This window comes from Tachyglossus aculeatus, chromosome 12, assembly GCF_015852505.1.
Source record: "Tachyglossus aculeatus isolate mTacAcu1 chromosome 12, mTacAcu1.pri, whole genome shotgun sequence".
Lineage (NCBI taxonomy): Eukaryota > Metazoa > Chordata > Mammalia > Monotremata > Tachyglossidae > Tachyglossus > Tachyglossus aculeatus.
The window spans coordinates 28,414,865-28,431,389 of NC_052077.1; positions in this window are offsets into that span (position 1 = coordinate 28,414,865).

Consider the following 16,525-nt stretch of genomic DNA (forward strand, 5'->3'; position numbering starts at 1 on the left):
TGCTTACTATGTGCAATGCACTGTTCTAAGCTCTGGGGAGGTTACAAGGTGATCAGGTTGTCCCACGGGGGCTCACAGTCTTAATCCCCATTTTACAGATGAGGGAACAGAGGCACAGGGAAGTTAAGTGACTTGCCCAAAGTCACACAGCTGACAATTGGCGGAGCCGGGATTTGAACCCGTGATCTCTGACTACAAAGCCCAGGCTCTTTCCACTGAGCTACGCTGCTTCTCTATTCCCCGTTTTCAAATTAGAAGGATGTTATCTCAGAGTTGCTAATGGAAGAGGTAGATTTTTTCATAATACTTGGTAGAGAAGCAGCGTGGCTCAATGGAAAGAGCCCGGGCTTTGGAGTCAGAGGTCATGGGTTCAAATCCTGGCTCTGCCAATTGTCAGCTGTGTGACTTTGGGAAAGTCACTTAACTTCTCTGGGCCTCAGTTACCTCATCTGTAAATGGGGATTAAGACTGTGAGCCCCCCCGTGAGTCAACCTGATCATCTTGTAACCTCCCCAGCGCTTAGAACAGTGCTTTGCACATAGTGCTTAATAAATGTCATTATTATTATTATTATTATTATTAAGCACTGTACTAAGTACCTGCTAGCCACTGCAGTAAGCCTTGGGGTAGATACAAGATAGACAAGTCGAGTATCATCACTACCCTAATGGGGCTCACAAGTCCAAATAGGAGGGAGTAGGATTTAATGCCCATTTTATGGATCATATAACTGAGGCACAGAAAAGTTAAGTGACTTGACCAAAGTCAGACAGTAGACAAGTGGTGAAACCAGTATTAGAACTGAGGTCTTCAGACACTCAGGCCCATGCACTTTCCAGTGGGCCACACTTCTTCTGATTTTGAAGGTACGGTCAGTATTTGTGTTTCAGTGCACCTGTGTAAAGTAGATTTAAGTCCTTTTCTGTAGAATTTCTGGAGTCTTTTCTCTCCCAAGAAACTCTACACACTAGCTACTGCCCCTCCCTATCCGCAATGAGATCTCTGAAGTGCACAATTTGAGCATCAGCAAAATGTTGTTGCGTGACATTCCTACAAAGTGCTCAAGGAGGGAGGCTTGTAAACCAGGACTGTGAGAGATAGTCTCCCACCTGCATATAAAACGCAAGTTGAATGAGACTCTGTTCCTCTATGGGCATAAAAGCTCCATTTCTGTTTAACCTCAAAGTGAACTGAAATCAGTTATGGATAACTGGAAATAAAACAATCACACTCCTTTTTTTGCTTAACACATACGGGCGAAAATAAAATCTACACTAAGGACATAACAAGAGAAAATGGTCTTAAATCAAAGCTGCAGAAAAAGAGGTGGTATATGCTCAATAGACACGATTGATTGATACGAGATACCTTGATAGTAAGGAATGCCAACTGAGAATGAAAAAAATACCTTTCCTGAAAGATTTTCAAAGCTGTAAAAGTTGCTCCTGGAATAGGTAGTATTGACCTTTCAAGTCTCTTCCGAACTTGAAAGTCTTATTATTTAAGGCCTGATGGCCAATATAAGAACACTTTAGAAGACCCCAATTATGGGGGATGAGAGGAGAGCTATACCACCTCCTCTATTTTCTCCTTTGCCCAAACATAGCAGGGTACATTGCCATGAGAGGAAATCACTTGATATACAGAGGAAATCATTCTACTGCCTGTAATGATCAATCAGTTAGTCAATGGTACTCATTGAGAGTTTACTGAGTCCAGGTACTGTACTAAGTGATTGAGAGAGTACAATACACAAACTTGGTGGACACATTCCATGCCCACAAGTTTACAGTCAAGGGGGAGACAGACATTATACAATTTACAGATATATATGTAAGTGCCGTGGGTGGGGTGAACATCAAATGCCCAAAAGGTACATATCCAGTGCATAGCTGATTTAGAATGGAGAAGGAGTTTGGGGAAAAAAGGGTTTAATTGGGGAAGGCCTCTTGGAGAAGATGTGGCCTGCCATAGTCACCCAAATACGATTAAATGCTCTAATAGTGTGGAAACATTAGGGTAGATGCCGTGAAAGTTGCCAAACAGATGTGACACAGAATCTTACTGTGCAAATGGCATCAAAGCTCCTCAGGAGAAAGAGCTTACTTAAATTAAAATGGCATACCCTCTTCTGAATAGCTATAAATTCACTGGGAATTCCAGTGAAAACAAATCAAGTTTTGAAATGTTCATCAATAAATGTAACCTGAAGTTATGAGTGCCAGATCATTAAATGTTTTAAAGGTCATTTATTAAATTTCCTGATCAAAACAAGAATTCTATACTTCCCGGCTCCTCTGACAATGAGCTAATGCTGTTCACACCAATGTCAACAATCTCCCTACTATCATCAAGCTAGCTGAACTGTGCGCTGGCAACCTATGTTTAATGAAAGGGTTTAGGATTCTAAGATGAAAAACTCTTTTCATATGAACAATAGTATCCATTTTTCCTCTAAACCTACTTTGTGATAATACAAAATAAATTAAAAGAAAACTGAAGAAATTGTACTTTATGCATTCAAAATTAAAAAACCTCAATAGTTGCAAAGACTACATTTTCATAAATGGCAGTTACTGAGTGACACTAAAACACTTTGAGCAAGGCTGTGTTTTGAATGCAATACATCATTGAAAAAGGTTTTCTAGAACTTGAATTAAGCCAAGCAGACTGTGTTAAGTAGGCACATTTACTTGACATTTATTGAGTAACCGAAGCATTCCATCACAGAGGTTGAATATATATGTGGGCAAATTGGAGTCAAGAGCTGAGTTATCTGCTGAAATTCCATCAACTGAGACATCAATGTAGACACCAAAACGAGACACCTGGCTGTGAGCCCCATTTATTCATTCAATCAAATTTATTGAGCGCTTACTGTGTGCAGAGCACTGTACTAAGCGCTTGAATCTGGGACAGGGACTATTTCCAACCCAGTTTGCTAATATCCACCCAGCAACTAGTACAATGCCTGACACATAGCGAGCGCTTAACAAATACCACAATTATTATTATCATTACTACTATTAAACTGATATTTTCATCAATAATCAGCTCTGTAATTCTACGTACACATTGTTGAATGATCTGAATGAGTGACATCAAAAACAACTAGTTTCCGTTATTCCAACATGTAATCTCCTTCTTCTCCCCCCTCAACAAAATAGTCCTGCACCTGTAATAACAGGAGAATTCAGGTCAAAATGTTAAGCTTAGGTCTAGATTCAATCAGTGGCTATCGCCTAAAATTCTTATCTATGTTGTGAAGGATAAAGAAGAAAGGATGAGATATAATCAAAATAGCTAATCTTTTCAAGCTGCTGACCTACTGCTCCTTACAGGTGGTCAGGGTCTTGTCTAAAATGAGTTATTTAATGTGTTTGTAGAATGTGTCAAAATACAGCCCTGTCTTGTAAAGGAATCCCTCTGGGATAAAAGGGCATGGCACAGAGTCAGGCGGAAAACAGAGCTGCTTGGCACCTTTGACAGTCACTCTTCCTCTTTACTAATACTGCTACTACTAATACTATCTTACTACTAGTAATTGCTCAATAAATACCATTGATTCATTGATAAGGGGATAGAAAGAATTGAGAGATTTGGGAGGGAAATACCATTGGTTCATTGATAAGGGGAAAGAAAGAATTGAGGAGAGATTTGGGAGGGAAATATCATTGATTCATTTATAAGGGGATAGAAAGAATTGAGGAGAGATTTGGGAGGGAAAGGGGTGAAAAAAGAGAGGGAAGAGAAAGGGAGAGAGAAAGAGAGAAAGGGAGAAATAGAGAGGGCAAGTTATGGAGCAGAAGAATAGGAGAAATCTTGCCTACTGAGAAGCAATGTAGCTTAGATGATAGAGCAAAGGCCTGATAGGAGGACCTTGGGTTCTTATTCTCTGCCACATGTCTGCTGTGTGACCTTGGGCAAGTCACTTAACTTCCCTCTGCCTCAGTTACTTCATCTGTAAAACGGGGATTAAGAGTGTGAACCCCATGTGGAACAGGAACTGTGTCCAACCTGATTGACCTTTTTTTTTTTTAATCGTATTTCCTGAGCGTTTACTGTGTGCAGAGCACTGTACTAAGCGCTTGGGAAGTACAAGCTGGCAACATATAGAGACAGTCCCTACCCAACAGTGGGCTCACAGTCTAGAAGACTTGTATCTACCCCAGTGCTCAGAACAGGGCGTGGCACATAGTGAAAGCTTAGCAAGTACCATAATTTTTATGATCATTACTCTTTTCCCATCCCCTCTGCTTTTAGATCTTGTCAACCTTGGTGCTGGCAGGGATCTGGACAGTGAAGACAACTAAATTGCAACCTCTTTATAGGTTGGAATTGTACCTAACAACCTTCTGTTTAGTACAATACTCTTCACATAGTAATTGCTCAATAAATACCATTGATTCATTGGTAAGGGGATAGAAAGAATAGAGGAGAGATTTGGGAGGGAAAGCGGTGAAAAAGAGAGGGAAGAGAAAAGATAGAGGTAGAGAAAGGGAGAAAAAAGAGGGGGGAAGTGATGGGGCAGAAGAATGGGAGAAATGGAGAGAGAGGGGGGTAAAGAGAGAACGCGGTGAAGAGTAACGGGGAAAGAGAAGGGAAGAAAGAGATATTAGGCACAAAAACAACAGTTTTCTTGAATTCTCAGGACTTTGTAGGCTTCTGAAGGACACAGCGGGGCAACTAGAAATGTAGCCGCCTACACTATAGAGTCAGTCATTTAAATGAACTAAAATGATAAGTGAGTACTCATTCTCCCATCACACGCATCATGTGAACAATACATAAAACCCTCTTTAACCAAGATGGCTTCTTCAATTGCTGCTAACGTCAATAAATCAACCTGTTTCAACTCAATGGAAGAGTCAAAAAAGTTTTATTTGCTGGATTAGTTCTATGATTCACAGAAAAAATGACTGTCAAAAAAAGATCCATAAATTAACTTTAACTGAATTTGTCAACCTTTCATCAACTGTAATTAGTTAAGTAGGCAGGCAGCCAAACGTCAAGTTCTATTAGCACTTGCTCAGAAATATATATAATTTTTGGAAATGTACTAAATGAACATACAGTTGCTAACCAAAAAATTACTGTATAACGTTTACATTTGAATTCTGTAACTCTGAAGATATTCATATGAAATGAAAGGTAGAATCAAGCAGCTTCCCATTTCGACCCTCAGGAGGTCTTTCTGCAACTTTTATTGCATTGCAAATGCAATTCTCACCATTGTCTTTGTTTTTTGTCAGAGAAGGAAATTAACCTTTGAAGGGTATTTTGGTATCTATTTCCAAACTTGGGAATGCGTGTACCCTGGTTTAGCTTGGTTTCTGTTAAGTGTAGCTAATGCCATCATTTATTTAGATTTACAGATTTATTACTCTATTTATTTTACTTGTACATATTTACTATTCTATTTATTTTGTTAATCATATGCATCTAGCTTTATTTCCATTTATTCTGATGACTTGACACCTGTCCACATGTTTTGTTTTGTTCTCTGTCTCCCCCTTCTAGACTGTGAGCCCATTGTTGGGAAGGGACTGTCTCTATATGTTGCCAACTTGTACTTCCCAAGTGCTTAGTACAGCACTCGGCACACAGTAAGTGCTCAATAAATACGATTGAATGAATGAATGAATGAATGAATGAATGAATGAATGAATGAAGTCTCTGTGCTCCCTCTGGGCAGAAAAACATGTCTATTAATTCTGTTGTACATTTCTAAGCAGTTAGCACAGTGCTCTGCACATTCTAAGTACTCAGTAAATACTATTGATTAATGATAGGATGGTTCCCCAGATGTGCAGTAATATTTCTCAACACAATAAAACAGTAGGAATATAGGTTTGGAATGTACATCCCTGTCATAGGTTTAGTCAGGCAAAATAAATCCATTTTTATATTATATTTTAACTTGAGTCCCAGGACATTGGGTGATGTGACATATCAGTGGAAAAACAGTTCATTCTAACTTTATTTTTTAGTTTTGTGATAGCAGGTACAGAAGATAGCTTGTTGCCCAGGCATAAAAGTGAGCCTGAAAAAGGGGGAGGGAGAAGAAAGACTGATGGAAAAGGAAGTAGGAAAAAGAAAGGGTGAGTACTGGATAGGCTATTAAAACACCTCAGGCTCCTTCTGGCTGAAATAGGTTAAAAGGACAAAAAGGAGAGCAATGAAAGCAGCTCAATTCATGACAGTGAATTCATTTTTTGATGGGTGCATAAAATAGCTTTTCTGTAACCAGAATGTCCATACTTCTGGCTTTTCTTTAAGTGGTCATGACTGTGTTTTAAATGTTTAAGGTGCCATAAAGAGAGATATCATCTTTCTCATTTTCCAAGAGCCTTGAAAACTACTTTACTAGCTTGAAAGTCTCCTACTCTTTTCTCCTACACTTTAAAACTTCCAGTCTAGGAGAAGAATGTTGAATTGTCTTTAAAAAACCCATAAATACTTTCTCTGCAAGACTGCAGTCATCCATCTGGGATGTATATGCATCTGCTGTCTATGAGTCACAAAACTTGTTTCTTCAGAACTAGGCTTGAACTACAGTTATAAATGAGGATATTGCCTTCCACCTTTGATGTCTCAAGGGGTTTTGAAATAAACATTATTTAATACTGTGACTCAGCACCACACCAAGTCTTTGATAGACCCAGAACGCAAAGACCTCCAGGCCGAAGTTTCCACATTCCCTTATTTTTCTCTGTGAATTTCACGGCCAGAGGAAGTGGGAGAAGGATTTAATTTCTAAAACCTCATATTTTTACCTCCTAAGATGAACTTCATAATGGGTATGAATTGGAAATATTGTTGGGCCATTGATTTAACAAGGGAGCAATCTTATGTTTGTTGTCACCTTTACCAACTTTGCTGGAAATTCCTGTTATCAGTTTTGTTAGCACGCAGTCTAGCAGTCTAGTGCAGTAGAAATAGTCGTAGTATTAGTATTTATTAAGCACTTACTGTAATGTGAAGCATTGTACCAAGAACTGGGAAAAGTACTCAAGTGAAGGTTATTCACAGTCCGTGGCCTCCCTTGGGCTCACAGTCTAAAAATAAGGTGGAGAAGGGTTTAGCTACAGATAATAATAATAATAATAATAATAATAATAATAATAATAATAATAATGGTATTTGTTAAGCGCTTGCTATGTGCAAAGCACTATTCTGAGCACTGGGGGGATACAAGGTGATCAGGTTGTCCCACGTGGGGCTCACAGTCTTAATCCCCATTTTACAGATGAGAGAACTGAGGCACAGAGAAGTGAAGTGACTTACCCAAGATCACACAGCTGACAATTGGCGGAGCCGGGATTTGAACCCATGACCTCCGACTCCAAAGTCTGTACTCTCTCCACTGAGCCACACTGCAGGAAAGATGAAGTGATGCAAATGCAAAACAATTTCATTGGCAAAGTCCAGAGTCCAACAGGTCCAGTGGGAAAAGGAATGTATATGCATATTCCAGGATGCTGCCACTTAGATCATTAAGAGGACAGTTACATCCCAAATTCTACAGTCAGGTTGGGCCCGCATAAGGGGTATGACAGTTATTTTTAATAACTTTATTGCAGCCTGAGACACAGTGGCTTATTTCTATGTCCTTGCTACAGTGGCTTAGTATTCTCCCTGAGGTAGAAAGACATTAAGAGTCTTTCCCAAGTTAATACATCAGGTCAGTGGCAGAACTGGAATCAGAACACAGTTCCTCAAATTCCCAGCCTTTGCTTTTTCCAGTAGCCCCATTGCTTCTCAAATGATTATTTTATTGGAAGACTGAGGAATCCAATGGTGTAATGGACAGAGCGCATGCCTGGGAGTTAGAAGGTCATGGGTTCTAATCCCAGCTCTGCCACTTGTCTGCTGTGTGGCCTTGGGCAAGTCACTTAACTTCTCTGTGCCTCAGTTACGTCATCTGTAAAATGGGGATTGAGACTGTGAACTCCACATGGGACGGGGACTGTGGCCAACCCGATTTGCTTGTGTCTACCCCAGTGCTTAGTACAGTGCCTGTCACATAATAAGCGCTCAACAAATACCACAGTTATTATTATTCTGTCCAGTGCTCCTAGTCAGTACATCAGGCATTTTGACTTTTTAGCATTTCAGTTAATACAAGGTTTCAAACCAGCCTCTTTAAATTCCTCACTAATAAAGCTCACCATAATGGTTCTCTTAGGGCTGGAAGAGGCATTTTAAGAGCTTTAAATTGTAGAATTCAAGGATTGAGGCAACTGATTTTGAATTCAGCTCGAAGCTGCTCTTCTTGATTAAAACAAAAATGATTGATATTCTAAGTCAATAGGAATTTTCAAGTGATATTTGTAAAGAGAGCTGTAGTTTGATTGTTTTTCTTCCTTCAAATGGTTAGTTTTCCAGGGTCTAAGACTCCAGGGAAATAAAAATTAAAAAGTCATTGTAATTCTAATCAGTTTTGAGTAATTTACATTTTGAGAAGCAACAAATGGCTTGTTACTTACAACATATTCCCCTGCAACATCCTAAAATATAGTGTGCAAAAAAGTTTTACAAGCTATGTTTAATTCTACAAGTTCACTTTCAAAATCATTGAGCCTAGAAAATTGTATTTTGTTGTCATTATTTTTATGCTTTGCAGAGCAATCCCCTTCTGCGCTCAGCTATCCTCCTACCTACTATGGTTTTCCAAATTAACAGGTTTAAAATACAAATATATTCCTACAGCCAACCCTCCGTAGCGATCCTGGATTTAAAATTTTCATCAAACACTGAAAGCAGAAGAAGAACGTTGGCGGATGATAGCAGTGGAAAAATGATCAGACCTTTTTTGGGAGTAGAAATGAGGTCAAAGGGAATGAAGATGAAAGAGAAAATGTCTTTGCTGCACCTGCATACTGGAGAACAACATTTCCCAGAATCATCTGAAAACAGAACTTATAAGCAAGCCATCAGTAAGAGAGATACTTCAGACTTCTTCCCTGCTGATGATTCACAGTTTCCCAGACAAGCTGGTTGGTCTGTTACACTTGGTAACTTTTAAACACAAATATTCAGGCCTTGGAGAGTTTTCTTGTGTATGGAAGTCTACCTGTGAGCTGTTTGTTTAGACAAGTATAACTAGTGAAGTGTAAAACTGTGAATGTCGTTTAGCTTTTTTTTCTTTTCCCTCACCATGTGTACTAAACCTTTGAACTGTGAGTCTGTAGCCAAATCAAAAACTTTTCTTTGCTTCCTCCACTTCCATTTCAGTCGACAGGCATAATAGAGAGTAAATGGCAGTCTTGTTACTTGGAGCCTTGAGTTAAGACTCCTTCAAGAACCAAGAGTCTTTAAAATTTCTTCCAAGCCCACTCACTGATTCAGTTCCTCCTGATTTCTATTAGACTTCTGATTTTTGTTTTATCTAGCTACTGCTTGTTTTCATGGTTGCCTTCACACCATCTTTCAAAATAAAGATAAAACCATGGAGATTGAAAGGATCTCTCCTCTCCTTATTCAAGACGGACTTCTTTGGAAAGTTGAAATTTGGGACGTAGAGTTAATCGATCAATGCAGACACCTCCTATATGGCATGTAAGTAGTACCTCCAATCTGATATTTCAGCTGCTGCCTCTGTGCAACAGGTAAGTTTTAAATTTTGGAGTGGCTCATCCTGTTCTCCTTGACAAGCAGTTATATCCCTAAAGACTGAAGTCAGTATTCTTATATTTGGAGTAGAGCTATTGTGGTAGAGACCTGGGTAAGACTGATGTAAATCTGTCAGAAGCCAAGAAATGTGACTTGCCGTAAACGAAATTAAGAGTCTTATTTGATACAAGTAGCAATGTGGAGTAAGCTTTTCACATCAGGAAGGTGATACACTTTAAATTCATGTTACTCCATTTGTCAAGAATCAGGGTGTCATTCAAACCAACACAAAAACCCTCTCTGGTGTCATGAGAGACAGCCATAAACTGCTTGTAAATCACAAATAGATGCATTGTGGCAAGGGAGTACCGATCTTTTCTACCATGTATCCAATATGCTATGTTAGATTAATAGAATTTCATCAGTCTTCAAAAGGCCCAATGCAGCTAAATTCCTAAACTCTCTAAATTGCCCGTTTTCTCTCAGTTCCTTCAGCCCCTCATCCCTTATAGGCAAGGATATGATAATGAATTCTTTGGCCCACTTTTATTTTCCCTTAAAATCTTTGCTCTGTGCCATTGTGATTACTTTTATTTATGATATTTATAATAAGTTTTGTGTGGTTGTATTGAGCACCGGGTAAAGGTACAGGGATATTGATTCAGGCCTGTACTGTGGCTTCACAGGAGTCTCAGTATTGTTATTATGGTATTTGTTAAGCGCTTACTATGTGCCGAGCACTGTTCTAAGGGCTGGGGTAGGTACAAGGTAATCAGGTTGTCCCTCGTGGGGCCCACATTCTTCAACCCCATTGCACAGATGAGGTAACTCAGGCACAGAGAAGTAAAGTGGGTTGCCCAAGGTCACACAGCAGACAAGTGGTGGAGATGGGATTAGACTTGGGTTCTAATCCCAGACTCCAAAGCCCGGGCTCTTTCCCCTAAACCACACTGCTTCGCAATACGATCGACTGGTTGATTGCACCACCGAAATGGGCAGTATCTAAAAGGCAGACGGTGGGAGGGAGGTAGACTCACTGGGCAGGAAATATCACTGTTAATTCAACAAAAAAAGATATATAATAACAAGAAAAGCCACGTTACAGTGTTTAGTTCCCTCCCTTCCCACCTGTGTACTCTTTCCCAGCACTTAGTAAGGTGTTCTTTATTCAGTATTGAACTTTCCAAGCACTTAGTACAGTGCTCTGCACACAACACACAATAAATATGATTGAATGAATGAATAAATGAATGACAGTAAGCACATAGCGAACACAATTACTTACACTATTACTTGTATTCCTTTCTGCACTGACCAAAGCCATAAACTAAATTAGGAGTCTGATTTGAAATAAGTAGCAATGTGGAGTAAGCTTTTCACATCAGGAAGATGATACAAATCAACCCAACCCGGCCAATTTTCTCAAACTTCCATCCCACCCCATATCATCAGGACAGATCTCTGTAGCAAAGGGATTTAGGGAGTTGCAGTTATCAGACATTTCCTCCCATGTACTCCAGGGGAGGAGAAACTTTGAAATGCATAGCAGCCTGCTTCTAATCAGGACAATTCTTTCCCCAGCCAGGTTGGGTGACATTTTTTCCTCTCCCTCAGACTCACCCTCAGCTTCTTTCTGTATACAGAACGTTGTCTCCGGTGGACACTCAATAAATACTATTACACCCACTATATGGAATCAATATCACTGGCTCCATGGTGGTCCTAATCTAACTGGATTTCAGCTATTCCATTATCTATGTGTTAATTTCAGATGTTAAAAGTGAAAATGAACATCAAATTACTCAACAAATTCACCTTCAAAATTAGGTTGTATCTAATATTTCTGATATTCTGGCTCCACCAATTGTCTGTTGTGTAACCCTAAGTGACATGAGCACCATGTGGGTAATTCATTCATTCATTCATTCAATCGTATTTATTGAGTGCTTATTGTGTGCAGAGCACTGTACTAAGTGCTTGGGAAGTACATTGTTCAATCTGATTAGTTTGTATCTACATCAGGGCTTAGTATAGTGCCTGGCATATAAGCGCTTGGAAAGTACATTGTTCAATCTGATTAGTTTGTATCTACACCAGGGCTTAGTATAGTGCCTGGCATATTGTAAGTGCTTAACAAATATTTTAAAAATTAATGTAATATTAAAATTTAATATTAAAAATATTTTTAAAAAGTCACTTTAATTCTCTCTGCCGCAGTTTCCTCATTTGTAAAATGTTCCCCAAAGTAAGGGCAAAGTGAAGCTGAAAGTAAGGGCGAAAGTGAAGCCGAAAGTATGGGCAAAGGTTAAGCCAAAAATTTGGCCACAGTAAAGCCCAATGTAAGGGCAAAGGTGTAGCCAAAAGTTTGGCCAGGCTGAAGCCCAAAGTAAGGGTGAGGGGGAAGCCTAATAATAATAATAATAATAATAATAACAATAATGGCATTTATTAAGTGCTTACTATGTGCAAAGCACTGTTCTAAGCACTGGGGGGACACAAGGTGATCAGGTTGTCCCTCGGTGGGCTCCCAGTCTTAATCCCCATTTTACAGATGAGGTAACTGAGGCCCAGAGAAGTGAAGTGACTTGCCCAAAGTCACACGGCTGACAATTGGTGGAGGCAGGATTTGAACCCATGACCTCTGACTCCAAAGCCCGGGCTCTTTCTAATATAAGGGCAAAGGGATTGTGTCTGACATGATTGGCTTGTAGCTACCCCAATGCTTAGTACAGTGCTTTGAACATAGTAAACACATCACAAATACTACAATGATTATTACTGTTTCTAATTAGATATTTTTAAATAGGAGGAGGATAGTCCAGAAGAATGAAGGAAAAATTTGTTATTGTCCATGTGGGATAGTGGTGCAAATATGCTGATATTGAAAGAGGGAAAAATGGGGCCTTCTGGCCTTGGAAAATTGATTCTTTGCTTGTTATCACTGAAAGTATACACATGCTCCCAACAATAATTTGGTTTTTAATTTGTCCTGAAGCTAATGGCATTCACCTATTAAATCAAAAAGAGGAACAAATGTCTCTAGATACTACTGATTTTGCTTTTTCACCTATTACGAATTTGGCTCTGTGTTTATATGGGGCTGGAACTCCTTATTTTTGAAAGGAAGGAACAACATGTGACCTTGACAATGAGAATTGTGAGTCTAATAAAGCACAAAAGCAGCCCAGCCTAGTTACACATCGTGTTTCAGTTCACTTCAGTCTGGTTCAACTTGGGTTCAATTTGAAGCTCCTTCAGGGTCAAGGGTGAACTTGCGAAGTAATTTCTTTCTAAATGAAAGAATGTATTTTGCAGGAAATGAGACTTTTCTGACCAAATTCAGAAGATTAGTGCATTTAACAAGTCCTTTAAGATCAGGGAAAGAACAAAATTAAAATAAGAAATAATATTATTTTGACATTTAATCTAGCTGTAAAAAATGTACAAGGACTTACTGCTGGGTTGAGAACTTTACAATATTCCTGTGTGTTTCCCATTATTTTTCTCCTTTCAAGGTTAAACTAAATGAATTTTTCATTCTTCCTTTTCAGAGTTCAAGATGCCCCTCGAGTAAAGGATGATTTCAAATTTAAATACTCGGGAAATAAGCTAGTGTTAATTGAAGTGTCACCAGAGAGAGCTAACACAACTAGGTGGCCCTTTGAGTCTGAATGGACTTGACAACTTTGGAGAGCTGCTGAGTTTTCCTTCCTTGCAGCCTGAAGCCCTACAGCCTCTTCACCCAAAAGAAGAAGGGTTAACACAGAATAATGAGAAGAGATGAAAAAAGGCACCGAGATTGCATCTCAGAATATAACTGTGACAGGAAATCTAGCTAAAGGTGATTTCTGAGAACCTCAAGAGAGTGTAAAAATGCAGGTTGTGTCTTTTAGAAGAATGACAGTTTTCCAAAGCCACTGCAAACATCTGAAGCTCCTGAAAAGCAGTTTTGCAGTGACATTTTGTACACTCTGGGTGAGCTAATTATTAACTGGCCATCTTCTAGCCTGGATTTCCCTGGGATTTGAGTTTCAGGGTAGAGTAGCTCCAAGCAGGTGACTTCCATGGGGCTGCAGCTAGGATACGTTCTGTACTATCTGCTCACCCCAGGCAGAGAGAACCTCTGTGGAACGGGGTGGGAAAAATGTTAGATGCTGCTAAACCATCACCAGAATTATGTAACGTGCGTTTCTCAAAGCCTGGAGCCCTCGAAGGGTGGCTGTCTGCTTCTAGTTGAACCTTGATCTCCTTAGGAAGAGTGAACAAGGGTAAAACAAAAAGGGCTGGACCAACTCGGAGAGATACAGGGAAAACAGACATGATAGTGTGGGCCAGATTGGGTTAAGAAGCTCCTGACCATTCCTATAGTCCAGCTGCTTCAAACCAAAATGACAATTTCCTTGTTGATTCATAGCCAGGTAGAATGATGAGCTGGAAGTAGGGAAAATCCTACTCTTCTAACTGTCTCTTCTCTTCTTCTCCCAAATCCTTCCTCCCCATCTTCCATTTTCTGTCTCTTACTGGGACAGTCTGGTAAAGTTTCAAAGCAAGACTGGTTTTGCAGGTTAGGCAAATGGTTTGGAGGAAAATGGAAAATTCTGTGGTTTCTGTGGAGAAAAAGAAATTCCTTCCGCTATTTCCCAAAGGCAGCAGTCTCTTCTTAGATACTAAGTGAATCTACGACTCTTTAGGATTTTGGGACCTCCAAACTAACATCTCTCCTTTGAAGAGAGTCTCTAGATTGCAAGCTCATTTTCGGTAGGGAATGTGTCCATCAACTTTGGTATATTGTACTCTCCCAAGTGCTTCTAGACTGTGAGCCCGTTGTTGGGTAGGGGCCGTCTCTATATGTTGCCAAATTGTACCATCCAAGCGCTTAGTACAGTGCTCTGCACAGTAAGCGCTCAATAAATACGATTGAATGAATGAATGCTTAGTACAGTGCTTTGCACAAAGTCAGCACTCAATAAATGATTAATTCATATGGAATTATTGTGCACCAAATCCCACAACACCAGAGGAAAGAAAGGCCTACAACTCACTATTCTTGAAAAAAATCTCATAGTCTTCTCACACATAGCCACATGTTTAATTTGTACTTAGCTCTCTAACTATAGCTGTCTCAGGGATTTTCTGCAGGAAAATGAATTATTGGATAGAATGCCTCAACTACAATTTTTGTTGATCCACCCAACAAAAGCTAAGAAAAGATAGCCCAAAGAACAGGTTCAATGAGGTTTAGTCCAGGAAAACCACCAAGAAAGGTCTCTGCAAAAAGTATTCCTTCTCCCTTGAGTTTTTATTTCTAGTCTTTTTCTCCCTTTCCTGCTAGTACCAATTTGCACAAGTAAAATCTTTAAATATGAGAAAAGCTATGTTTGTAATTGGAAAGCCTTCTTTTATAGAAGGATGAGATGAAGCAGAGACAAATGGGTAAATGGGGAGTGTCAAACATTGCATAAAAATCATCATGAATAGTACTTATTGAACACATTGTGTGCAGAGCACTATATCAAATCAAGCACATGGAGGAGGATGATACACTAATAATAATTGTGGTATTTGTTAAATACTTACTAAGTACCAAGCAGTTTACTAACGACTGTTTTAGCAGCATGGCTCAGTTTAAAGAGCACGGGCTTTGGAGTCAGAGGCCATGGGTTCAAATCCCGGCTCCGCCAATTGTCAGCTGTGTGACTTTGGGCAAGTCATTTCACTTCTCTGGGCCTCAGTTCCCTCATCTGTAAAATGGGGATTAAGACTGTGAGACCCGCGTGGGACAACCTGATCACCTTGTAACCTCCCCAGTGCTTAGAACAGTGCTTTGCATATAGTAAGCGCTTAATAAATCCCATTATTATTATTATTGAGTCCCTGTCCCACAAGAGGCTCCTATTCTAAGGGAGAGGGAAGAAAGGGCATTTAATCTCCATTTTACCAATAAGGAAACTGAAGCACATAGAAATTAGGTGACTTGTGTAAGGTTGTACAGCAGGGAAGCTGCAGAGATGGAATAAGAACCCGGATCTCCTGAATTCCAGTGCTGTGCCCTTTTCACTAGGCCAGGCTTCTTCTTTACATATTATTTTACATGAAATCTGCAATGAGTATCCCAACAAGAAAGCCTAGCGTGAAAGGTAAGGAGCATCCTTTCAATAAATTTGGGCAAAGGAGGAAATGTAAATCTAGAAAATTAGTGATACTGTACAGAGAACAAGGGGAATCCTGCCTTTTCCTAGTGATTGAATATTTTAAAATGGTCTTTGGTTTAGTGGATAGAGAATGGGCTTGGAAGTCATAAGGACAAGGGTTCTAATTCCGGCTCCAGCACATGTCTGCTGTGTGACCTTGAGCAAGTTACTTCACTTCTCTGAGCTTCGGTTACCTCATCTGGAAAATCGGGATTTAGAGTGTGAGCTCCCACGTCGGACAAGGACTGTGTCCAACTTGCTTAACCTATATCTACCGCAGTGCTTAGAACAATGCTTGGCACAGAGTAAGCAGAAGCAGCGTGGCTTAGTGGAAAGAGCCTGGGCTTGGGAGTCAGAGGTCATGGGTTCAAATCCCGGCTCTGCCGCTTGTCAGCTGTGTGACTTTGGGCAAGTCATTTAACTTCTCTGGGCCTCAGTTATCTCATCTGGAAAATGGGGATTGATTGTGAGCCCCACATGGGACAACCTGATCACCTTGTATCCTCCCCAGCGCTTAGAACAGTGCTTTGCACATAGTAAGCGCTTAACAAATACCAAAATTATTATTATTATTAACAAGTACCATAATTAGTACATTAGAGAAGCAGCATGGCTCGGTGGAAAGAGCATGGGCTCGGGAATCAGAGGTCATGGGTTCAAATCCCGGCTCCTCCACAAGTCTGCTGTGTGACCTTGGGCAAGTCACTTACCTTCTCTGA